General features: G+C 44.5%; 1 pseudogene across 1 annotated transcript in view; it reads left to right on the forward strand.

Moving 5' to 3' along the window:
- The window catches only part of LOC311145662 (ribokinase-like), a 57,628-nt pseudogene that overhangs the window by 20,443 nt on the left and 9,880 nt on the right, over positions 1-27,305 (forward strand). Inside the window, exons 2-5 of the transcript in view lie at positions 12,346-12,473; positions 14,944-15,007; positions 15,292-15,354; positions 15,834-15,998. The product of the transcript in view is annotated as a ribokinase-like (transcript). The remainder of the gene's footprint in view (positions 1-12,345; positions 12,474-14,943; positions 15,008-15,291; positions 15,355-15,833; positions 15,999-27,305) is intronic.

A 27,305-nucleotide genomic window follows, 5' to 3' on the forward strand; every position in this document is an offset into this window, starting at 1 on the left:
TGTGCGTCGCCGGCCCAACCCGGCCTGTTCCTGCCACTCGCACCAAGCCAAGGGTGCGAGTCGTCAGCCGGATTCAGCCTGTTCCTGCCACTCGCACCAAGTCAAGGGTGCGAGTCGTCAGCCGGATTCAGCCCATTCCTGCTACTCGCACCAAGCCAAGGGTGCGAGTCGTCAGCCGGATTCAGCCCATTCCTGCTACTCGCACCAAGCCAGGGATGCGAGTCTTCAGCCTGGTGAGGCCTGTTCCGGCTCCACGCACCATGCAAAGGGTGCGTATCGTCTGCCAGGTCCGGTCCATTCCTGCCTCACGCGCCAAGCCAGGGGTGCGCGTCGGCAGACCTGATCCAGCTAACTGGGTCAGATCGGACTGGGGGCACTACGGGGGGATTGTAGTAGGGTGGTGGTCAAGCCCGGAGCCGGAGCCGCCTCCGAGGAGCAACACCCACCCAGCCCTCCCCTATTTGGGGTGTAGGCGCGGTCGGAGTCCGCGCCTTTAGGGGGGGGTACTGTCACGCTCTGGCTCCGGGACTGTGTATTTTGAGCCAGGGTGTGTTCATTTGGTTGTTTGGTATTGGTTGTGTTGTATTTGGGTTGTGTTTCCTTGTTTGGTCGTGTGACTCCCAATCAGTGGTAACGAGTGTCAGCTGTCGGCTCGTTATCTCTGATTGGGAGCCATATTTAAACTGTCAGTGTTCACCTTAGTGTTGTGGGTTTTTGTTCCATGTTCTGTCAGTGTTACAGAGGACTTCACGTATCGTTCTTATTTGTTGTTTTGTTCCAGGCTTTAATTAAATAAAGTCATGTTCGCTCAACGCGCTGCGCTTTGGTCTACTCATTCGTCAGACGATCGTGACATCTGAGTTGAACATAAATGTTTCCTTCATATTGCAACAAAACAAACAACCTATGGGGATCAACTGTAGATGCATTATATAAGCTAATTAAACATACTGTAAAAAAAAAAGTGAGACTAAATTATATAGGCTAAAATAGATTAGTACACAAATGCAGAGTTGTGGACTCGTCACATGACTTGGACTCGAGTCACAAATGTCATGACTTGAGACTCGATTTGATAGAAAATAAAATTACCTGACTTGGGGCCTCAAGACTCGGGACTCGACTTTGACGTGAGAGTGATGACTTGAAATTATCTGGCCAGGTTTTGTAATAATTTGTCACTCATTTTGTGGCACAGAGTCTATGTGGATTACTCTACACGCAGCCAGAGACAGTAGCCGCAGCATCGCCCTTGCAAAAAAAAAAACTGAAACAGATTGGCTAGTGAAACGCACACTCGGCCCTCTGATTGGACCAGCAAACTGTCAATCAACACAGGTCGGGTGAGCTAGCAAACAGATTGCTGATTTGCAGTACAGCTATAGGATCAGGTGCAGCACAAACCTTAAATTGTAGGTAGAGAGGATTGCCATAGTAAATAAATATGTAGCTCCAAAAATTGTTTGAAGATTAAGAATATTAACTGTTACTTTGCAAGCTCACCAGCAATGGGGCAAAAATTACTAGCATAGGCCTACTTTTGGTATGTAAAAATTGCTTGAAATTGATAATTTACTTATGAAGCTTGCATTTGGAATTTGTTGTTAAATTGAATTATCACTGTGGCGAAGAGGCACCATAGGCACAGCTTTTTTCTCTTGTTAAAATGTTTGCTGTTGCTTTCACACGTTTAAATGCATACAGTGGGGGAAAAAAAGTATTTAGTCAGCCACCAATTGTGCAAGTTCTCCCACTTAAAAAGATGAGAGAGGCCTGTAATTTTCATCATAGGTACACGTCAACTATGACAGACAAAATGAGAAAAGGAAATCCAGAAAAACACAATTTGTCTGTCATAGTTGACGTGTACCTATGATGAAAATTACAGGCCTCTCTCATCTTTTTAAGTGGGAGAACTTGCACAATTGGTGGCTGACTAAATACTTTTTTCCCCCACTGTATGTGGTAAATCTATATTCCATGTAATACTACAATAATAGGCTCTATGCACGCATCACTAGGATGCTTGGGCATTTCCGGTTACCGGGAAAAAACATTAGACAGTGACAGTAGACCGTTATGATGGCAGAGATGAAGTTTACAAGGTGTTTGCTGGAGTTGCCTAAAGTATCTGTTAATGATATACGGAGGGTCGTCCGGACATCCAGTACGACACCACGTAGCAAACTGGATAAAGGCTTCAAATTTGACGTTTCTTCTTTTCTTTGCAACTTTGAAGGTAATATGCTAACGCTAGCTAGCCTGAGCTCGAAGCCTTGCTTTGGTGTTTTAAGTCATGACTCTGTCCTGCTTCAGGTTAATCATGCTTTAAATAAAGTTGAATCATGTGTATATACCTCTCACTTCATGTGTTTGTACTTTTATGAAAGTATCAGGTAAAAACAGGGCTACAAATGAGATCTCTGTGAGAGCCCACTGCTACCGCTCAATGAAGAAACTAAAGCCACCACACCAGCTGAGAGTAGGACTAGATTAAGTGACACGTTCAAAGTTCTGTTGAACTTGTTCAAGGTTCCGTTCAACACATGTTTTACTCGTTTAATGTTACCACAGCTTTGATTGCCATTGCTAAGAGAACACTTTAGAACTTTAGTGGTTTTCACGATAGCTGAACAGTGGTAGCCTAATACAGACCAGGGTAGCTGAGTGGGAATTGCCATGCTTTGTTGTTGGGTCTGTTGTAAACAAATTGGAGTTTGGTTTGAAATGTAAACAATAATGAGATTACTACTTTTTCCTGACTTGATGACTGCTGATGTTCTACTCAAAACTGTCCTGTCATCTTTACTTCTTTCTTTATAAACATATGGCCCAACTTCCTTGCTTTTGTACTTGATGTTTCTACTTTTCAAGAGGAATTAGGAGCAAAACCTTCACTCTACTGTTGTTATTGGTACTAGGCTACAATGTTGCACCACTCACCTACTGCTCTGCCAAAACTGTTTGAAGGTAGGTAAATGGCACACGACAATAGGTAAGTGGTGGGAGACAGTATAGCCAAGTGGTGCAAGACAGTAGGAAAGTGATGCAGAAAGCACAAAAGTGACACGAGACAGTAGATAAGTTGCTTACACCAGTAAAAAGTAAAAAGAACAAGTTTTGCTCCTACTCCTGCTGCTTTAGACCCTCGTCTTTCAAAACCCATTAAATTATGCTTCTGTGTATTTCAGATGACATTGCGTGATTCACAGCCAGTTGTGCTTGTTAAAAGCTACTGTTCCTGTGTGGCTGGGTGTGGGATATGCAACCATTTGGTTGCATTACTATATCAGACTGCCCATTACTCTGAATGTGGCATGTCTGTCGTCCCTCCTGTACTTTCGTGCACTGAAACAGAGCAGAAGTGGCATAAACCACGAACAATGGTTTTTTCAATACCAGACAGTACCAGACAGTTGTGTCACATGCATACTAGCATCTCTCCTAATACCATCTCATAAATAAAAAGGCAGTGATTTGTTTTTCTTTAACACATACATGTCAAAATACCTCTCTATGAAAAGTAACTGAACAGACACATGAACTATTGTACAATCATTTTAACATTTATTTTGTTAACTGTCTTATTTACAACATTGTAATATTAAAGGGGCGCTATGCAGTTTTGGTCATTTCTTCGCTTTTTTCTCTATAGAGCTCCCCCTACATATAGATATTTGGCAGCTCCTATGTTTACTTGTGTCTGACTCCTTGCTCGGTCAGCCTGCCGTTTCCTCTTTCTCTGTTCCTCCGACAATGCTTTCCTAGCTTTCTGCTTCTTTTTGGCCGGCTCAGCCATGACGATAGTGTGAAAAACTCCACTGCTACCTTGTTAGCCGGTTCCTGAATGGGCGTATGTGTGCAGTGCTGTGAAGCAATTTGTTACATCGAGAGACCTGATATCACGCGATACTTCCTGACGCTGTGGACGGCGGCTCGCCGGCCGAAAGTTGCAAGGGTGGTTTTTCCGCTCACAGGCGCTAGGGGGAAGGGACACGACCACCATTCAACTCGAAAAAAGTCATATAACCATTCCAATGACTCCGAAGCTGTTCAGTTAAGGTAAATTAAGCTAAAAAAGCTGCATAGTTACCCTTTAATTGCCACATATACAAATTGTAACATATCAAATTATAACATACAAATACTGAGACTTTCTTGTATGCACTCTTACCTTTTTTTTTTCTCTATCCTCATTTCTTTATTATTTATGATTTGGTTTCGCACTGTGTGCTTTAATTCTGTTTTTCTGTACCAAATATTGTATGTATACAGATTAATAGTTGTAACTTTACTGTTACCGTTCTAAAAAAGTGAGCACTGACTTGACTAATTTACTGTCTGTACGATAATCTGTGGCTCAATAAAAACATTCTTGAAAAAAAAAGACATGAATTTCATTACATATTTCATCACAGCCTATTTGTTCCATAGCCATCCATGAGTGTTCATTTTAGGATTGTGCTGCCAACATTAGCCATTGGTTGCCCAGGCTTTAACAAAGGGCCCATTTTGATAATTGACCAAAAGACAGGCAACTGTGCAAAGTTGATTGATGCTGCCCGTCAATGAAAGAGGGATTACTGTACTGAATAATGTATGTTTCTTAACCCTGCGAATGAGCCGCTCAACACGTGGACTCTCAGTCTGGCAATAGATAGATTGTGTCTTCCTGACCTCTGGCTCAGACAGTTGTGCTCTCTTACACAGAAAGGTAGGTATGTGGACCTTGCAGGGCACACAGTCTTCTACAAGGAAAGCCTTGTCAACCATTATGGCCATAGATGGGTTTAAGATAGCCACAATGCCAGACTGCTTCAGAATCTCTTTATCGCTGATGGCACCTTCATAGAGAGACGACACAAAGGTTACTGTGCTGTGAGGGGCCATCCCAATTAATCCTTTAAATGTACAGTGTGATTTATAGTTCGAGAACACCTCACTCTGGAGGAGAAGAGAACTAGGTGTTTGGCAGCGTATTTCGGTACAGTCCAAAATAATTTGTGTGTCAGAGTAACCCTGAAAAACCTCTGGCATGTGAGATTTGACAGTCTCCTCATCCAGCCAAATACCCACAGCCCCTAGTACAGTATACAGGAAGTTAGCCCATGTATTTATGATGCGGCTTACAGTTGACTGGTGGATTTTGGATCTGTGGGCCAGATCCTTCTGCATCAGACCCAATGACAAGTAATTCACGAAGAGAAAAAATGTGTCAATGGGTTGAAGAACCTGAAAAGAGTAAGAATTCCATTATTACCTCATTACACAAATAGATTGTTACTGGCTTAACTTTCAAGATAATAAGATGATGCAATATATCTTGCTTTGTAAGAACAACTGTAAAATATATTCACCGCTGCATTGCCAGTGTGAGGGGCCTCATCAGTCTTTGCTACACTTTGTGCTCTTGTCACCCGTATGATCTTGCAGGTGGCTGGCTCTATCTGCTTCCAAAAGGCCATCAGGTGGGCATGACTTGCAAACCTGTGGGACATACGTGTTACATTTCTATATGTTAAGTGTCCATACACAACATTAAATTGCAAGCATGTTAGCATCCTTATTGACAGTTATACAACATCTTAGAACATTTGGCACTAAGGTCAGAAACTGGACCACGCACACGTCAGTCCTTTTGCTGACTGCTCTTCTCAGTATTTTAAAATACAATTAATGCACTAGTAGATAGCCTAGATCTAGAGCAGAACTCCAAGCAGAACTTGCTGCTGATAGTTATCTCCTCAATTTGATTTCGGACCCTTGCTATCTCTACACTAAGTTCTTCATTGTGGTCAAGGGACATCTCCAGCGCAGCAGGTTCAGTACTGTTGCAGTAGTCATGGTCAGGAGGACAGTCCAATTCCACAGACGGATCATTCATGGTTTCTGTGTTGGGACGCTCGGTCCTTTCCCAAACTCCGGGCCGTGGGGCTGGAAGACTGAAATTGTTCCATTGAAACAGCACTGGAACAGCTCCCTTCTTCAGACGTCTGCGCCCAGCTGGAGTCGGAGGCTCTATCACATCTTCACTTAGAAAGTGTCGGCTGCAGACTCGTGTGTTTGTTGTAAGAAAGTTGACTTGTCGAATGTTAATCACCCACCGTTTATGTAGTTCACTGTCTTTGGGAAAAGTAAAAAAACTAACAGAAGAATTGCATCTGGCAGACACTGTACATTGCGGCACACAGCAGTGTTGGCTGGAAGAGCTGTCATCCCATTTTTGAAAGGACACTTTCGTATGTTTACACGTCATCGTGTTATAAGTCAAGACGAAGTATTACAAGTAAAAACATTAACATAAACATTTAAACAATTAACCGTTTCGGATGTTTTTGACGACAAGCATTCAATGCTAGCATACGGTAGCACAGCATTCTACGATAACCGGAAGTTTACATCCATCCTGAGATTTAACCGGAAATACGTCATGCTCGCCTGTGCATGTCGCCTATTGCTAGCATTTCATCATTCCATCCCTTTACCGTTTATTGCTACACATTTACTTGATCTGTTTCATGCTTAATAGGCTTACGATACATTTTCATTTAGCCAACCATTTCTTACCCTGCTCTGAGTGGGCGCGATGTTTATTGTGCACATGAACTTTCGCAAGACTCATGAGGTAGAAGTTCTGTTTATTCAATGTATGGTTTCCTTTCTTCATATTTCCAGAGTTATGTCGTAGTTCCGTGTGTCTAGTTCCTATGTTGCTGTCATTTTTGTTGTGCGTAAGAGGAGCACGGGCACCTCAGCGCACAGAGAAATCAGTTACGTGGCCTGTGGCTCCACACACTTTGGAGTCAGAACTTTGAATAAGAGAAAATGATTGTTCCATGTATGCATGGTGTTGAAATGACTGGACTCGACTTGACTTGCTCTTAGAATGCAGGACTTGGAATTGACTTGAGTCTTGACCCGTTCTACTTGTGACTCAACTTGAAACTTGGACCTTATGACTTGAGACTTGCTTGTGACTCAAATAATAGTGACTTGATCCCACCTCTGCACAAATGTGTTTCTGAAAGAAATGTCCTAAGAAAGAGAGGACATAAGACATAGGACATGATTCATCAAAACTATTGAGCATATGGACTCCCATACGTTCCCCGCTATTTTGGTTTTGACCAAAACAACCTAAAATCTCCTGCATCAACACCCAGGTTACTGGAAATTCTGAGGATGGGAAAAACAACAAATAACTATTTTTGTAGACTTACTGTAATACCCTCGTATCTCAACCACCATACCTGCTACACACACACACACACACAAATACACACATACACAAATGCAAATCAAATCAAATCGTATTTGTCACATACACGTGTTTAGCAGATGTTATTGCGGGTGTAGCGAAATGCTTGTGCTTCTAGCTCTGACAGTGCAGTAATATCTAACAAGTAATATCTAACAATTTCACAACATATACCCAATACACACAAATCTAGTAAGGAATGGAATTTAAGAATATATATATATATGGACAAGCAATGACAGAGCGGCATGGACTAAGATACAGTAGAATATTATAGAATAGAATACAGTATATACATATGAGATGAGTAGTGCAAGATATGTAAACATTATTAAAGTGACTAGAGTTCCATTTCTTAAAGTGGCCAGTGATTTCAATAGGCAGCATCAGCCTCTAATGTGCTAGTGATGGCTATTTAACAGTCTGATGGCCTTGAGATAGAAGCTGTTTTCATTCTCTCGGTCCCAGCTTTGATGCACCTGTACTGACCTCGCCTTCTGGATGATAGCGGGGTGAACAGGCAGTGGCTCGGGTGGTTGATTTCCTTGATTATATTTTTGGCGTTCCTGTGACATTGGGTGCTGTAGGTGTCTTGGAGGGCGGGTAGTTTGCCCCTGGTAATGCGTTCGGCAGACCGCACCACCCTCTGGAGAGCCCTGCGGTTGCGGGTGGTGCAGTTGTCGTACTAGGCGGTGATACAGCCCGACAGGATGCTCTCAATTGTGCATCTGTAAAAGTTTGTGAGGGTTTTAGGTGCCAAGCCAAATTTCTTCAGCCTCCTGAGGTTGAAGAGGCTCTGTTGCGCCTTCTTCACCACACTGTCTGCGTGGGTGGACCATTTCAGTTTGTCAGTGATGTGTACGCCAAGGAACTTGAAGCTTTCCACCTTCTCCACTGCGGTCCAGTCGATGTGGATAGGGGGGTGCACTCTCCTGAAGTCCACGATCATCTCCTTTGTTTTGTTGACGTTGAGTGAGAGGTTATTTTCCTGGCACCACACTCCCAGAGCCCTCACCTCCTCCCTGTAGGCGGTCTCGTCATTGTTGGTAATCAAGCCTACTACTGTTGTGTCATTTGCAAACTTGATGATTGAGTTGGAGGCGTGCTTGGCCACGCAGTCATAGGTGAACAGGGAGTACAGGAGGGGGCTGAGCACACACCCTTGTGGGGCCCCAGTGTTGAGGATCAGCGAAGTAGAGATGTTGTTTCCTACCGTCAGGAAGTCCAGGACCCAGTTGCACAGGGCGGGGTTCAGACCAAGGGCCTCGAGCTTAATGATGAGCTTGGAGGGTACTAAGGTGTTGAATGCTGAGCTATAGTCAATGAACAGCATTCTTACATAGGTATTCCTCTTGTCCAGGTGGGATAGGGCAGTGTGCAGTGTGATGACGATTGCATCGTCTGTGGATCTATTGGGGCGGTAAGCAAATTGAAGTGGGTCTAGGGTGACAGGTAAGGTAGAGGTGATATGATCCTTGACTAGTCTCTCAAAGCACTTCATGATGACAGAGGTGAGTGCTACGGGGCGATATTCATTTAGTTCAGTTACCTTTGCTTTCATACCGTATACACACTCACACACCCACGTGAAGAAATACTATGGTTAAATACTATGGTTAATTCCTATGTTGTTGATGTAAAGAATATTTGTTGGCCTGTGGTGTGTAATGAGGAGCAACCACACACTGCACTTGACACATTTATGAAATTGCTTATCCTAGTTACTAATAAGCATGCACCCATTTAAGAAAATGACTATAAAAACTGTTAAATCCCCGTGGATTGATGAGGAATTTAAAAATGATATGGTTGAGAGGGATGAGGCAAAAGGAATGGCAAATAAGTCTGGCTGCACAACCGATTGGCAAACGTACTGCAAATTGAGAAATCATGTGACTAAACTGAGTAGAAAGAAGAAACTACACTATTAAACAAAGATAAATGACCTAAAGAATGATAGTAAAAAGCTTTGGAGCACCATAAATGGAATTTTAGGCAAAAAGGCAAACTCAGTTCCATCATTCATTGAATCAGATGGCTCATTCATCACAAAACCCACTGATATTGCCAACTACTTTAATGATTTTTTCATTGGCAAGATTAGCAAACGTAGGCATGACATGCCAGCAACAAACGCTGACACTACACATCCAAGTATAACTGATCAAATTATGAAAGACAAGCATTGTAATTTTGAATTCCGTAAAGTGAGTGTGGAAGAAGTGAAAAAATAATTGTTTCTATCAACAATGACAAGCCACCAGGGTCTGACAACTTGGATGGAAAATTACTGAGAATAATAGCGAACGATATTGCCACTCCTGTTTGCCATATCTTCAATCTAGGCCTACTAGAAAGTGTGTGCCCTCAGGCCTGGAGCAAAGCAAAAGTAATTTTGCTACCCAAGAATAGTAAAGCCCCCTTTACTGGCTCAAATACCCAACCAATCAGCCTTTAACCAACGCTTAACTAAACTTTTGGATAAAATTGTGTTTGACCAGACACAATGCTGTTTTACTGTAAACAAATTGACAACAGACTTTCAGCACGCTTATAGGGAAGGACATTCCACAAGCACAGCACTTACAAAAATGACTGATGATTGGCTGAGAGAAATTGATGATAAAAAGATTGTGGGAGCTGTTTTGTTAGACTTCAGTGCGGCTTTTGACATTATCGATCATAGTCTGCTGCTGGAAAAATGTATGTGTTATGGCTTTACACCCCCTGCTATATTGTGGATAAAGAGTTACCTGTCTAACAGAACACAGAGGGTGTTCTTTAATGGAAGCCTCTCCAACATAATCCAGGTAGATTCAGGAATTCCCAAGGGCAGCTGTCTAGGCCCCTTACCTTTTTCAATCTTTACTGATGTCATGCCACTGGCCTTGAGTAAAGCCAGTGTGGCTATGTATGTGGATGACTATACACGTCAGCTACTACAGCAAGTGAAATCACTGCAACACTTAACAAAGAGCTGTAGTTAGTTTCAGAATGGGTGGCAAGGAATAAGTTAGTCCTAAATATTTCTAAAACTAAAAGCATTGTATTTCGGACAAATCATTCACTAAACCATAAACCTCAACTAAATCTTGTAATAAATAATGTGGAAATTGAGCAAGTTGAGGTGGCTAAACTGCTTGGAGTAACCCTGAATTGTAACCTGTCATGGTCAAAACATGTTGATACAACAGTAACTAAGATGGGGAGGAGTCTGTCCATAATAAAGCACTGCTCTGCCTTTTTAACAACACTGTCAACAAGGCAGGTTCTACAGGCTCTAGTTTTGCCGCACCTGGACTACTGTTCAGTTGTGTGGTCAGGTGCCACTAAGAGGGACCTCGGAAAATTACAATTGGCTCAGAACAGGGCAGCATGGCTGGCCCTTAAATGTACACAGAGAGCTAACATTAATATGCATGTAAATCTCTCCTGGCTCAAAGTGGAGGAGAGATTGACTTCATCATTACTTGTTTTTGTAAGAAGTGTTGACATGCTGAGTGCACCGAGGTGTCTGTTTAAACTACTAGCACACAGCTCGGACACCCATGCATACTTTACAAGACATGCAACAAAAGGTCTCTTCACGATCCAGAAGTCAAGAACAGACAATGGGAGGTGCACAGTATTACATAGGGCCATGGCTACATGGAACTCTATTCCACATCAGGTAACTGATGCAAGCAGTAGAATCGGATTTAAAAAAACAGATCAAAATACATATTTTGGAACAGTGGGGACTGTGAAGAGACACACACAGGCACAGACACACAGAAATTATAAGACACACACGTGCATATGGATGTGTATTGTAAATATGTGGTGGTGGAGTGGTGGCCTGAGGGAACACACTGAATGTGTTGGGTAAGGTGTTATGAAATGTAATGTCATGTAATATTTTAAACTGTATGTAACTGTCTTATGTTGCTGGACCCCAGGAAGAGTAGCTGGGAATCCAGTATTTACTGTAGTGTTGCGGACATGATTGTAGAATACTGTAGTAAAAAAAAAACTTTGTATATACTATGGTCGTTACTGTAGTGTTTTTTGCGGACTGTAGTATACTGTTTTTGCGCACATTACTGTAGTGTTTTTGTTTTATTATCTTTGACATAGCAGGGGAAGTCTACTGAACAAAATATTGAAAGAACACATTTTCCATAATAGGTAGGTAGGTAGGTAGGTAGGTAGGTAGGTAGGTAGGTAGGTAGGTAGGTAGGTAGGTAGGTAGGTAGGTAGGTAGGTACGTAGGTAGGTAGGTAGGTTGAACAGATAGCTCAGCGCTTCTGCTCTTTTCTTTAACCTGTTGGGAACACAATATATGGTCTATACTTGGCATGTAGGTTTTTCACTTATGGGTGGCACAAATTGGGATATGGGGGAGGGGAATGGGCAGGGTATATGCAAATTAAATTATGTAGTATTTACTATAGTAATTACTGTAGTGTTTTTGCTGACTGTAGTGTTTTTGCAGACATTACTGTAGTATTTTCTAAAATGCCTGAGTTTCCGACTTGGAATTCAAAGTTGGATGACCGTTCAAAACAATTTTTCCCAGTCTGAGCTCCTTTTTTTTGAGTTCCCAGTTGTATTGAAATCACTGAAGTCGGATGTCGGAGATGTCCAAGTTCCCAGTTGCAACACACACACACTTTATCCGTATCCAAATGTCAATAATAGCTATGGGTCATGGTGAAAAAACAAGTTATTCACCATGTTCTTGCCACCCTGCTGTGACCCTGAAGTAGCCTGGTGACTCTCTCTGTCATCACCAGCCCGTAGGGTGGTAGCCTGGGGGAGAGAGGACGGTGGTAAGCATGGACCAATCCTGTAGTGAGTCAGGCATTACTGGCATTGGCACTGACACAGTCAAGTCAAAGCAGTTGTGGTTTAAGTCTAGGCAATCCCCATAGTCTGTTATTAGCAGAGATCATATCACCAGAGAACAATTGTTGCTGTCTCAATAATGGACATATCATTGAACCCGTGTCATAGCTTTTTTAAGTTTCGTTTAGACGTTTTACTAAAGGGTTGTATTGTGAGACTGTGAGGGATATTTTCACCTGTGCTATTTCTCCCTCAGACAGGCACCAAGGCTACCCAAGGCGGGAGAGACCATCCATGGTCACAATTTCTTCATCAGTTTCGGAGGCAAAGGGGCAAACCAATGTATCCGGCAGCTAGAATGGAAGCCAAGACTGCCATGGTCTGCAAGGTATGACACAGTGACAGTATATGGCAAGCACGCACGCACGCACACACACCTCTCTCTCTCTCTCTCTCTGTCTCTCTCTATGTACACTCTCTCTCTTTCTATCCATATATGTATACAGTGGGGAGAACAAGTATTTGATACACTGCCGATTTTGCAGGTTTTCCTACTTACAAAGCATGTAGAGGTCTGTCATTTATATCATAGGTACACTTCAACTGTGAGAGAAGGAATCTAAAACAAAAATCCAGAAAATCACATTGTATGATTTTTAAGTAATTAATTTGCATTTTATTGCATGACATAAGTATTTGATACATCAGAAAAGTAGAACTTAATATTTAGTACAGAAACCTTTGTTTGCAATTACAGAGATCATACGTTTCCTGTAGGTCTTGACCAGGTTTGCACACACTGCAGCAGGGATTTTGGCCCACTCCTCCATACAGACCTTCTCCAGATCCTTTAGATTTCGGGGCTGTCGCTGGGCAATATGGACTTTCAGCTCCCTCCAAAGATTTACTATTGGGTTCAGGTCTGGAGACTGGCTAGGCCACTCCAGGACCTTGAGATGCTTCTTACGGAGCCACTCCTTAGTTTCCCTGGCTGTGTGTTTCGGGTCGTTGTCATGCTGGAAGACCCAGCCACGACCCATCTTCAATGCTCTTACTGAGGGAAGGAGGTTGTTGGCCAAGATCTCGCGATACATGGCCCCATCCATCCTCCCCTCAATACGGTGCAGTCGTCCTGTCCCCTTTGCAGAAAAGCATCCCCAAAGAATGATGTTTCCACCTCCATGCTTCACGGTTGGGATGTTGTTCTTGGGGTTGTACTCATCCTTCTTCTTCCTCCAAACACGGCGAGTGGAGTTTAGACCAAAAAGCTATATTTTTGTCTCATCAGACCACATGACCTTCTCCCATTCCTCCTCTGGATCATCCAGATGGTCATTGGCAAACTTCAGAAGGCCTGGACATGCGCTGGCTTGAGCAGGGGGACCTTGCGTGCGCTGCAGGATTTTCATCCATGACGACGTAGTGTGTTACTAATGGTTTTCTTTGAGACTGTGGTCCCAGCTCTCTTCAGGTCATTGACCAGGTCCTGCCGTGTAGTTCTGGGCTGATCCCTCACCTTCCTCATGATCATTGATGCCCCATGAGGTGAGATCTTGCATGGAGCCCCAGACCAAGGGTGATTGACCGTCATCTTGAACTTCTTCCATTTTCTAATAATTGCGCCAACAGTTGTTGCCTTCTCACCAAGCTGCTTGCCTATTGTCCTGTAGCCCATCCCAGCCTTGTGCAGGTCTACAATTTTATCCCTGATGTCCTTACACAGCTCTCTGGTCTTGGCCATCGAGTTCAAACAGGTGCAGTTAATACAGGTAATGAGTGGAGAACAGGAGGGCTTCTTAAAGAAAAACTAACAGGTCTGTGAGAGCCGGAATTCTTACTGGTTGGTAGGTGATCAAATACTTATGTCATGCAATAAAATGCAAATTAATTACTTAAAAATCATACAATGTGATTTTCTTGATTTTTGTTTTAGATTCCCTCTCTCACAGTTGAAGTGTACCTATGATAAAAATTACAGACCTCTACATGCTTTGTAAGTAGGAAAACCTGCAAAAGTGTATCAAATACTTGTTCTCCCCACTGTATACTTACCTACCTACTAACCAGTCGATTACTCTTTTACCTTAGTCAAACCGACCTCCTCTCACCCCACCTTTCAACGCCTGGCCCTCATTCTCTCTTGATCTGTACCATTACACATGCATAACACACACCCACACACCATTCTCCTTCAAACACCCATTATTCCCATACATCTAACCCAAGGTCTCTAATCAGCTAGGCATAGCACAGCATGAAAAACTTTCACCAAAGTAGCTGAAGCCCCACCTCTGTCAAGAACAAAGGGCCAGATCGATACACAGTACAACACAGGAGAGGCTCTCCAGGCATGGGCAGAGCCCAAAAATAGATGCCTAGGCTTTTAAGAAACATCGAAGGAGGAAGGCCGCACTTCAAACAAAAAGGGGGCCAAGGCTGCCATTATAGTACTACAACCACTGCATACTACACATCATAGGCAGATAGGGCACAGATGCCTCTTTGACTTCTTACTTGAAAGCGTAGGATAAAAGTGGGGAGCCTGAGGGCGAGGTGGGGACCCCTTTTACGCCCCCCGAATGAGTTTATGATGTGGACATCCCAGAGCGGATGGAGGGATAGAGGGAAGTGGAGAGGAGAGGTGGACATGAGGAGGCGTCGGATGGGTGGGATCGTCATATCTTGAAGGCTTGGCGCGATGGCCGTGTGTGTGTGCATGTGTTTGTGTTGAGTGACGGCACTTTGCCAGTATGCCAGCGGGGTACAAGAAAATACAACCCAATTCTGTCGATATCTCTGTATCTCTATGTATGGCTTAGATCAGTGTTTTCAAAGTTTCATCATTACATTTTTTTCAGGTTGGCAAAGACTTCTTTGGAGAAAACTAAATTTTGAATTTCAAGGACAATGGTGTATCCACAGGTTAAAATACCAAAACTTACAATGTTCAAAACATCAATCTATTCTTAAAATACTCCAAATTAGCTGCACTTATTTCAAAACGAGTTTAAAACCCAACAGATGTATGTGATTTCATGGCATGCATCATCCCAGACCTAGATCTAAATAGTATGTTTAGATATGCTTGGTTTAAGATTGAGTTTTCGCAGTGTAATTGAACCGAAAGTGGCAAAAGATGAGAAACGAAGGGTTACTTTATATGTATTGAAATGCTTAATATTTATTCTCTTTTTCTCCCTCTCTAGACTTTGTGGGGCAGACGGCTGCCGCTGCCGCTGGTACTGCCTCCATCATCGCCAACGATGCAGGTAAATAAGGCCCCCCCAACAAATAACACATACACGATCACTCGCTCATCGAATGTGCACCTACTTGGTTACTCACTCAGACACACACATACTGTACATATGCTTTACTGAGGAGCATTATTCGTTGGATGTGTACTAACACACATACACACACACACACACTAAGTGCATCTGAATGGGGAAAGTATCAGCAAGCACCGCTACTTCCATATAAACCCTACTCTGTACAGAGCTCTAACACACATACAGACTCAAGTGGTGCGCCCACCCACATATCAGCTGATGCATTATATCACCTGGTTCTATTTGCAGACACAGTCTGGCTCATTTGTCCTGGCTCATTTTACAATCTGTGCAGAGAAGACACACACACAGAAACACACATACTGTACATATGTTGTCGTATGCAAGGGCGAGTGAGCCTACTATCCCATCATTATCTTTCCATCGGGCCACTTCCAGTTGTGTCACATCCGCAGGGGAGAACGCCATCGTGATCGTGGCCGGCGCCAACCTGCTGGTGGGTGGCAAGGATCTGTGGCGGTCCCTGCCAGCCCTGAGCCGTGCCAAGGTGCTGGTGTGCCAGCTGGAAGTCAGCCCGCACACCTCCCTGCAGGCCCTGCTCCTGGCCCAGGAGAACAACGGTCAGTCTCGACGTCTGTCTTCGTGCTGTCTTCTTACTAAGTCTGTCTGTCTGTCTTGGAGAACAACGGTACATCTGGACGTCTGTCTGCCGTGTACTGTCTGTCTATCTGTCTGTCAACATACGGTCTGCCTGTCTACTATCTGTCTGTCTGTGTCTTAGAGCCATGCACCACAATCTCTTTTCCTACCTACAGTGAGTCATCAGGGAAGAGATTTAGTTAGTCTTTTATCAAGAACTCAGACTGCTTTATTGGCACAATCCTCTGTTCATTCATACATTATAGAAATTGACCCTGAGGCCTGACCAATGTCTTATTTTCCCTGATTTTCTTGGTTGTTCTGAATCACATCCCTAGCCGTATATATGTGTGTTTGTATGCTGAGCGGTGGGTCTTAGCAAATGCAGCTGCCACTGAGTTCTCTGCGTTCTATGTTATGTCCCTCAAAAACCAAAAACAGGCTGAGTATTTCTCAGTCTTTATCTGTGCGTGTGTGTTTCGCAAGGTGCGTGTGTGTGGCGTTAGTGTTTCTCAAGGTGCGTGTGCGTGCATGCGTGTTTATCAAGGAACAGTAGCTCCAGGTAAACAAAGCACCATTTAAGACATTAGACCTCCAATGGGAATAACTAGGCCATGGCGCTCTATCATCATTAGCACCCCGATCTATTCTTGGAATGCGTCAGTGTCACACAGACATCTGGGGAGTTGGGACATCCAGGGACATCCGGCCCTGGTGGCAGAGGCCCGTTATTAGTAACCATCATCCACTTCCGCAGCATACCATAACGGGCACTCGCCCATCTCATTGCCCACAGATGGACAATCTGGGCAACTCATATGGCACCGCGCGCCATCTCAGACGCGCCACCCCTGATATCATCCACCACGCCATGGATTATGCAAATCAGCCAATCAACTCCCTTTGCCAAGGCGCTAATAGGCATCACTGCATGGAGCGAAAGGTGCCACTGTGATGTGATAGCGATGATAGCAGCGCTAGTGGATTACATGAATGTCACCCCCCCCCCCCCCCCCCCCCCGGGAGGGGTGCGGTGTTAATGGTTTTGCCCGAGGGCTAATTACAAGATTGGATCGTCAGGTGACGGGGCTCACTGCTGCCGGGCTTATGACACCTCAGAAGATTTCCACAAGGATGAAAAAAAGGTCCTGTTTCACATAGAATCACTGAAAGAATACTTAAAAGTTGGAATATTTTTGAAGATATTTCCAGGTGGATTTACTGTGTATGTAATATATAGCCCAATGGGATTGCTTCCATTGTGACACACTGTTTTCATCACTTTTTTCATACACTGAAATCTTTTTCTTTTTTTGTCTGTGCATCCTTTTCCCCAACAAATTAATGTTGTTTATTCTCCGTCTCTCCATCTCTATCCTTTCACTCTACCTCATTAGAAAGGTGCGGGTAACATGTAAGTGGTAATGCATCCATCCAAAGCTCTCTCTTTCTCTCTCACTATCTCTCTCCCTCTTTTATTCTTTATTTTTCTCCCTATTTCACTCTCTCTCCCCCTCTGCCTCTATCTCTCTCCATCTCTCTTTCTTTTCCGCTCTCTGTTCAAGAGGCAGCTTTGATATGTTCTTACCAGACGCAATTAGTCTATTATTAAACCCTCTCCAAACGCCCCCCAGTGACCTGTGTGTGTGTTTCTGTGTGTTAGAGACTGTGCTTGCATCACCATCTCCTTTTACATCTATATCTCTCTTACTTTCTATCTCTCCCACTTGTTACAGTATTTCTCTCTCAACCCCCCCCCCCTCCCCTTTTCTCTACTTCTCTCATTCTCCTCTTCTGCCTCTTCGAAACGCCTGCCTTCTCTTTCTTTCTCTATCACTTTCTCCCTCCCTGTGTTTCTGTCTCTCATCATTACAGTTCTCAAGAGAAAAACTCTGCTCTGTGTGTGTGTGTGCGCGTGCGTGCATGCGCATGCAAGTACAGTTGAAGTTCATAAGTTTACATACACTTAGGTTGGAGTCATTAAAACTCGTTTTTCAACCACTCCACAAATGTCTTGTTAACAAACTATAGTTTTGGCAAGTCGGTTAGGACATCTACTTTGCGCATCCAACAATTGTTTACAGACAAATTATTTCACTTATAATTCGCTGTATCACAATTCCAGTGGATCAGAAGTTTACATACACTAAGTTGACTGTGCCTTTAAACAGCTTGGAAAATTCCAGAAAATTATGTCATGGCTTTAGAAGCTTCTGATAGGCTAATTGACATCATTTGAGTCAAATGGAGGTGTACCTGTGGATCTATTTCAAGGCCTACATTCAAACTCAGTGCCTCTTTGCTTGATATCATGGGAAAATCAAAAGAAATCAGCCAATGGTAGACCTCCACAAGCCTGGTTCATCCTTGGGAACAATTTCCAAATGCCTGAAGGTACCACGTTCATCTGTACAAACAATAGTATGCAAGTATAAACACCATGGGACCACGGAGCCGTCATACCGCTCAGGAAGGAGACGCGTTCTGTCTCCTAGAGATGAACATACTTTGGTGTAAAAAGTGCAAAACAATCCCAGAACAACAGCAAAGGACCTTGTGAAGATGCTGGAGGAAACAGGTACAAAAGTATCTATAGCCACAGTAAAAAGAGTCCTATATCGACATAACCTGAAAGGCCGCTCAGCAAGGAAGAAGCCACTGCTCCAAAAACCGCCATAAAAAAGCCAGACTATGGTTTGCAACTGCACATGGGAAAAAATATCGTACTTTTTGGAGAAATGTCATCTGGTCTGATGAAACAAAAATATAACTGTTTGGCCATAATGACCATCGTTATGTTTGGAGGAAAAAGGGGGTCGCTTGCAAGCCGAAGAACACCATCCCAACCGTGAAGCATGGGGGTGGCAGCATCATGCTGTGGGGGTGCTTTGCTGCAGGAGGGACTGGTGCACTTCACAAAATAGATGGCATCATGAGGAAGGAAAATGATGTGGATATATTGAAGCAACATCTCAGGAAGTTAAAGCTTGGTCACAAATGGGTCTTCCAAATAGACAACGACCCCAAGCATACTTCCAAAGTTGTGGCAAAATAGCTTAAGGACAACAAAGTCAAGGTATTGGAGTGGCCATCACAAAGCCCTGACCTCAATCCTATAGAACATTTGTGGGCAGAACTGAAGCGTATGCGAGCAAGGAGGCCTACAAACCTGACTCAGTTACACCAGCTCTGTCAGGAGGAATGGGCCAAAATTCACCCAACTTATTGTGGGAAGCTTGTAGAAGGCTACCCGAAACGTTTGACCCAAGTTAAACAATTTAAAGGCAATGTTCCCAAAATACTAATTGAGTGTATGTAAACTTCTGACCCATTAAAAATGTGATGAAAGAAATAAAATCTGAAATAAATCATTCTCTCTACTATTATTCTGACATTTCACATTCTTAAAATAAAGTGGTGATCCTAACTGACCTAAGACAGGGAATTATTACTAGGATTAAATGTCAGGAATTGTGAAAAACTGAGTTTAAATGTATTTGGCTAAGGTGTATGTAAACTTCCGACTTCAACTGTACATTGGAGGATGGCAATTATAAATACACGCAGCTCAGCCAACCCGACGGACCAATATACCTATGTTGTGTCGCAAATGGGATCCTATTCCCAATATCGTGCACCACTTTTGCCCACGGCCCACACTGTAAAAAATGACTCTTTGGATCAACCTAAAAAATGTACTTCAACTGGTTACAAGTAAATTAGTTAGGTTTTTTCAATTATTAACAAACCTTTATTTCAAGTTGCAAGCTATTTGTTTCAACACTCAACCTACTTTTCCCTTTTGGTTCAACCTAATAAAGAACAAATACAAACTAATATTTAATGTAAATACAACCCTTTTTAAAACTCTTCTTCCAAGTTCACTTTTTACTTTGGAATTACCTATCCACTTTTCTTCAATTGGGTTACAAGCAATTTAATCAATTCCCTGTAAATTAAGAAATTAAGTTTGTTCAATAACTTGAAATACTGTTTCCAAATGTATTCTTTACAGAAGTAACTGCAATATCATAACCAAGCTATGGCTACCTTAACATAGAAACCTTATCAGACTCTTTACTATCACATGCACTTATGCAAGTACTGTATCATTACAGATACTGGCAGTGTACAAGTTTCACCTTGAATAACAAATACAAGAGACCACATTAACTGGAATGTCACTCTCACCGGTGGGCAAAAAGAACAAAATGAAATCCACGCCCCCAATAAGCCACTCTTCTGATAGGCTACCGCACCACTGCCTCCACTGCTATTCAATGCTCATGAGCATGAGGTGTTGAAAGCAATTCAGAAGCTTTCATTCAATATAACAATTCACATTGATCTGACAAATTCGTTATTTGATTTCAGACTAATGGAATAGAATAGGTTGAACGAATCATTCCAATCAGTAAAAACACTTCAGATGAACAACTACGTCATCCCACTTTTTACAGTGCACAGGGAATAGGATGCCATTTGGAACGCAGTTCCAGACTCGCAACACCTCCAGACATGACTCAGAACATGACAATCTCCTCTATATGTTACCACAACATCTGCCACAACAGATGTGCCTCCAACCCACTCTCTCTCTACTCTACTACACAGCTACTACAGCTGTTCTCCATAACACCTGGAGTGTTCCAAATAGAAAAATCAGGGTAGGGAGCTGACTGATGACTATTAGCTAATAGCTAAGTATTTAACACTATGTCTGGCACTTACATATGACTTTGGATCGAGTCATTGTCTCTTTATGGTTATGACTGACTGAGACATTAGGGACTTGTTGATTACTATGGGACTGCCCTGCAGGGTTGGGGTCCCCCATTACCATTTAGTAAATTCTCAGGAAGTATAATGAAATTACAATGCCAATTTTCCTCATAGCGTTTTAATGCACACAATTTGAATTTCTGTTTACTTCCTGATTTGATTTGCCTAGGTCCATTATTACCATTATTTGTTACTGTAGTGACCTTGAAATGAGTGAATTATAAAATAGTTTACCCCAACCCTGCTGTACTGTCAAGTGCAGTGGGCACATATGTTATTGTATGTGCAATTTTGTGCACTGTAGCTAATTCACCAGCATTGCTCTCGACTGGGGTTGAACCATCCTCCTCTGGTGATGTGGTCAATGTGAACAGATCTTTAGTTTACACTGTATTCGATACAAAAGCATAGATGAGAGAGAGAGAGACAAAAAGTGAGAGACAGATGAGAGTGGGAGGAATTAGAGAAAGAGGGACCAGAGTACAGTATTTGAGAGAGAGATTCAGAGAGAAAGGAAGGGGAAAGTCTAGAAAGAGGAGATAGACTGGTAGAGAGAAAGAAGAGTGAGCTGAGGGAGGAGGTTAAGATGAGACCCACTGTGAAAGAGAAGAGGAGGCAGATATTGAGAGAGGGGAGAGAGAGGAAAGAGAGAGTTGCTTCTTTGAACCAGAAACCCCTTGTCTCTTGAAAAGTGGAAGGAAGGTGTGATCTGTATCATCCACACACGTCGCCTGCATGTGTGTACTTGTGTGTGTCTGTGTGTGTCTGTGTGTGTGACACGCTGTTTCCACTTATACTTGAAAGAGGCCACAGCATCCACCTCAGAGCGCCAGGTGGCCAAAGCCCTGCGCAAACCCACGCAGCTGCTCACTTACGCACGCCCACACACAATCACATACTCACACACAGATACAAAATAGAGTTTTATTTCACAGACATGCAAGAATACACAAGGGCTTTAGCGTACATACAGTACCAGTCAAAAGTTTTGACACGCCTACTCATTCAAGGGTTTTTCTTTATTTTGACTATTTTCTACATTGTAGAATAATTGTGAAGACATCAAAACTATGAAATAACACATGTGGAATCATGCAGTAACCAAAAAAGTGTTAACCTCTTAAGGATCAGACCCATCTTTTCAATTTCTGCCTAAAATGACAGATGTGAAATTAATGTAGGAGAACATAACACAATAGATCTGGTAAAAGATAAAACAAACAAAAAAACATGTTTTCTATTTTAATTTTTGTTGCATCATCTTGGACATGTAAAATAAAAGCCATACATTCAGATAGGAAGCTGGAGGTAATATAGATGTTGTTTACAAGAGGGCAACAGTGTATGTGCAAGGTTTCAGACTGATACCTTCAAGAATGAGGGAGCATGAAGTCACCCAGGTGTCCCTCACAAGTTTGCCCAAATGTACCCAAGTGGCCTCCAAGAGGCCAAATTGGTAAATTGATACATTTTGAAGTACATAACTATAGAGAACATACAAAAATGCTATGGTAATAAAAAATACAAGTTAACTGTCACACCCTGGCTCTGGGACTCTATATGTTGAGCCAGGGTGTGTTCATTCTGTGGTGTTCATTCTAGTTTGTTGTATTCTATGTTTGCCTGAGTGACTCCCAATCAGAGGCAACGAGTGTCAGCTGTTGGCTGGTTGTCTCTGATTGGGAGCCATATTTAAACTGTCTGTTTTCCCTTTGTGTTTGTGGGTTTTTGTTCCGTGTTCGGTCATTGATACCATTGGACGTCACGAGTCGTTTCTTGTTTTGTATTGTGTTTAAACTTTAACTAATTAAAGTATGTTTGTTCATCACGCTGCGCCTTGGTCTGTTCCATATGACGATCGTGACAGAAAAACCCACCATGCAACGACCAAGCAGCGTGTCCAGGGGCAGCTCTTGGGCTGGACATGGGAGGAAGCGCCGGGAGAAGAGACGGTGGAGGCGCGCCGTAGAGAGGAGCAACGGCGTGATCAGGGTCGTCGTCGGGCGGTCGAGAGGCAACCCCAGAACATTTTTAGGGGGGGGCACACGGCATGGACGACGGGGCTGACGGAGGCAAAAAAGGGGCGGATTCTGGAGGCCACCAGGTTACGGATACACCGCCCTGTACGTCCTGTGCGGATGCCTCACACAGAGTGTGTGAGGGTAGGCATTCAGCCAGGACGGGTTGTGGCCGCTCTTCACTCCAGGGCTCCTATCCGTCTCCACAGCCCGGTTCGGCCTGTCCCTGCTCCACGCACCAAGCCTACGGTGTGCGTCGCCAGCCCAGTCCGGCCAGTCCCTGCTCCACGCACCAAGCCTACGGTGTGCGTCGCCAGCCCGGTCCGGCCTGTCCCTGCTCCACGCACCAAGCCTACGGTGTGCGTCGACAGCCCAGCCCGGCCTGTCCCTGCTCCACGCACCAAGCCTACGGTGTGCGTCGCCAGCCCGGTCCGGCCTGTCCCTGCTCCACGCACCAAGCCTATGGTGTGCGTCGCCAGCCCAGTCCGGCCTGTCCCTGCTCCACGCACCAAGTCTACGGTGCGCGTCGCTAGCCCGGCCCGGCCTGTTCCTGCCACTCGCACCAAGTATACGGTGCGCGTCGCCAGCCCGGCCCGGCCTGTTCCTGCCACTCGCACCAAGTCTACGGTGCGCGTCGCCAGCCCGGCCCGGCCTGTTCCTGCCACTCGCACCAAGTATACGGTGCGCGTCGCCAGCCCGGCCCGGCCTGTTCCTGCCACTCGCACCAAGTATACGGTGCGCGTCGCCAGCCCGGCCCGGCCTGTTCCTGCCACTCGCACCAAGTCTACGGTGCGCGTCGCCAGCCCGGCCCGGCCTGTTCCTGCCACTCGCACCAAGCCAGGGGTGCGAGTCGTCAGCCTGGTAAGGCCCGTCCCTCCTCCACGCACCAAGCCAGGGGTGCGAGTCGTCAGCCTGGTAAGGCCCGTCCCTCCTCCACGCACCAAGCCAGGGGTGCGCGTCGTCAGCCTGGTAAGGCCCGTTCCTCCTCCACGCACCAAGCCAGGGGTGCGCGTCGTCAGTCCAGCACAACCCGTGCCTGGGTCACCGGTGCCTGGTAAGGTACCGGTCAACTGCTCCACTATGGAGCTGAAGCTAACCGCTCCTGCTAAGTCCAGTTCGGCTCCAGCCGGCGGGGCCAGACTGGACCAGGGGCGCTATGGGGGGTGTATTGGAGGGTGGTGGTCAAGGCCGGAGCCAGAACCGCCGCCGAGGAGGTATGCCCGCCCAGCCCTCCCCTGTTTTGTTTTAGTTGAGGCGCGGTCGCAGTCCGCGCCTTTAGGGGGGGGTACTGTCACACCCTGGCTCTGGGACTCTATATGTTGAGCCAGGGTGTGTTCATTCTGTGGTGTTCATTCTAGTTTGTTGTATTCTATGTTTGCCTGAGTGACTCCCAATCAGAGGCAACGAGTGTCAGCTGTTGGCTGGTTGTCTCTGATTGGGAGCCATATTTAAACTGTCTTTTTTCCCTTTGTGTTTGTGGGTTTTTGTTCCGTGTTCGGTCATTGATACCGTTGGACGTCACGAGTCGTTTCTTGTTTTGTATTGTGTTTAAACTTTAACTAATTAAAGTATGTTTGTTCATCACGCTGCGCCTTGGTCTGTTCCATATGACGATCGTGACATTAACACACTCCCAGGAATGTCATACATGATGGATTATTAGCTTCCCTACATAAAAGGTACAGAATGCTGATCCAATGCCTCCAAACACAGAAGTGAACTATTTAAGATAAGGGCGAAGTTAGCAGCCAACACTGATCTAATGTCATAAGTAAACACACCACAAACCACACACAAAGTAAAAAAATATATTTTATTTTTACAATTACAGTATTTAGAACACCCTCAGTCCTCTACACAATATTGTGCTGCTGATGCCAATTCCCATAGCAGTCTCTTTCTGCTGTAAAGTAGAGGGTAACAGAAAAAGTACTGCATGTGATGGGTGACTTCCTACTAAATGTTATGAAGCTCCCTCATTCATACACTTTGTGGAACAGCGGGGACTGTGAAGCAACACAAACATAGGCACAGACATGCATACAAACACACACGATAACATACACACTATACACACACGTACACATGGATATTGTACTGTAGATATGTGGTAGTGGTGGAGTAGGGGCCTGAGGGCACACAGTGTGTTGTGAAATCTGTGAATGTATTGTAATGTTTTTAAAATTGTATAAACTGCCTTAATTTTGCTGGACCCCGGGAAGAGTAGCTGCTGCCTTGGAAAAGTGGTGCGTGCATATGCATTCACCCCCTTTGCTATGAAGCCCCTAAATAAGATCTGGTGCAACCAATTACCTTCAGAAGTCACATAATTAGTTGAATAAAGTCCACCTGTGTGCAATCTAAGTGTCACATGATCTGTCACATGATCTCAGTATATATAAACCTGTTCTGAAAGGCCCCAGAGTCTGCAACACCACTAAGCAAGGGGCACCAGTGTATGTGCAAGCAAGCAGCACCATGACGACCAAGGAGCTCTCCAAACAGGTCAGGGACAAAGTTGTGGAGAAGTACAGAACAGGGTTGGGTTATAAAAAATATCAGAAACTTTGACAATCCCACGGAGCACCAATAAATCCATTATTAAAAAATGGAAAGAATATGGCTTCACAACAAACCTGCCAAGAGAGTGCCGCCCACCAAAACTCACGGACCAGGCAAGGACGGCATTAATCAGAGAGGCAACAAAGACACCAAAGATAACCCTGAAGGAGCTGAAAAGCTCCACAGCAGAGATTGGAGTATCTAAAATCAAATTTTATTGGCCACATGCGCCGAATACAACAGGTGCAGACATTACAGTGAAATGCTTACTTACAGCCCTTAACCAACAGTGCATTTATTTTAAATAAAAAAGTAGAATAAAACAAAAAAGTGTTGAGAAAAAAAGAGCAGAAGTAAAATAAAATAACAGTAGGGAGGCTATATATACAGGGGGGTACCGGTGCAGAATCAATGTGTGGGGGCACCGGCTAGTTGAGGTAGTTAAAGTAATATGTACATACATGTGGGTAGAGTTAAAGTGACTATGCATAAATAATTAACAGAGTAGCAGCAGCGTAAAAAGATGGGGTGGGGGTGGGGGTGGGGGGGCAGTGCAAATAGTCCGGGTAGCCATGATTAGCTGTTCAGGAGTCTTATGGCTTGGGGGTAGAAGCTGTTGAGAAGTCTTTTGGACATAGACTTGGCACTCCGGTACCGCTTGCCGTGCGGTAGCAGAGAGAACAGTCTATGACTAGGGTGGCTGGAGTCTTTGACAATTTTGAGGGCCTTCCTCTGACACCGCCTGGTATAGAGGTCCTGGATGGCAGGAAGCTTGGCCCCAGTGATGTACTGGGCCGTACGCACTACCCTCTGTAGTGCCTTGCGGTCGGAGGCCAAGCAGTTGCCATACCAGGCCGTGATGCAACCAGTCAGGATGCTCTCGATGGTGCAGCTGTAGAATTTTTTGAGGATCTGAGGACCCATGCCAAATCTTTTCAGTCTCCTGAGGACCCATGCCACAATCATCTCCTTTGTCTTGGTCACGTTGAGGGAGAGGTTGTTATCCTGGCAACACCCGGCCAGGTCTCTGACCTCCTCCCTATAGGCTGTCTCATCGTTGTCGGTGATCAGACCTACCACTGTTGTGTCGTTGGCAAACTTAATGATGGTGTTGGAGTAATGCCTGGCCATGCAGTCATGGGTGAACAGGGAGTACAGGAGGGGACTGAGCACGCACCCCCGAGGGGCCCCCGTGTTGAGGATCAGTGTGGCAGATGTGTTGTTACCTACCCTTACCACCTGGGGGCGGCCCGTCAGGGATCCAGTTGCAGAGGGAGGTGTTTAGTCCCAGTATTCTTAGCTTAGTGATGAGCTTTGAGGGCACTATGGTGTTGAATGCTGAGCTGTAGTCAATGAATAGCATTCTCACGTAGGTGTTCCTCTTGTCCAGGTGGGAAAGGGCAGTGTGGAGTGCAATAGAGATTGCATCATCTGTGGATCTGTTGGGGCGGTATGCAAATTGGAGTGGGTCTAGGGTTTCTGGGATAATGGCCTTTAATAACCAGCCTTTCAAAGCACTTCATGGCTACAGACGTCAGTGCTACGGGTCGGTAGTCATTTAGGCAGGTTATCTTAGAGTCATTGGGCACTGGGACTATGGTGGTCTGCTTGAAACATGTTGGTATTACAGACTCAGTCAGGGACATGTTGAAAATGTCAGTGAAGACACTTGCCAGTTGGTCAGCACATGCTCGGAGTACACGTCCTGGTAATCCGTCTGGCCCTGCGGCCTTGTGAATGTTGACCTGCTTAAAAGTCTTACTCACATCGGCTACGGAGAGCGTGATCACATAGTCATCCGGAACAACTTGTGCTCTCATGCATGTTTCAGTGTTGCTTGCCTCGAAGCGAGCATAGAAGTGGTTTAGCTCGTCTGGAAGTCTTGTGTCACTGGGCAGCTCGCGGCTGTGCTTCTCTTTGTAGTCT

Source organism: Coregonus lavaretus (genome assembly GCF_964263955.1).
Source record: "Coregonus lavaretus genome assembly, chromosome: 18".
Classification (NCBI taxonomy): Eukaryota; Metazoa; Chordata; class Actinopteri; order Salmoniformes; family Salmonidae; genus Coregonus; species Coregonus lavaretus.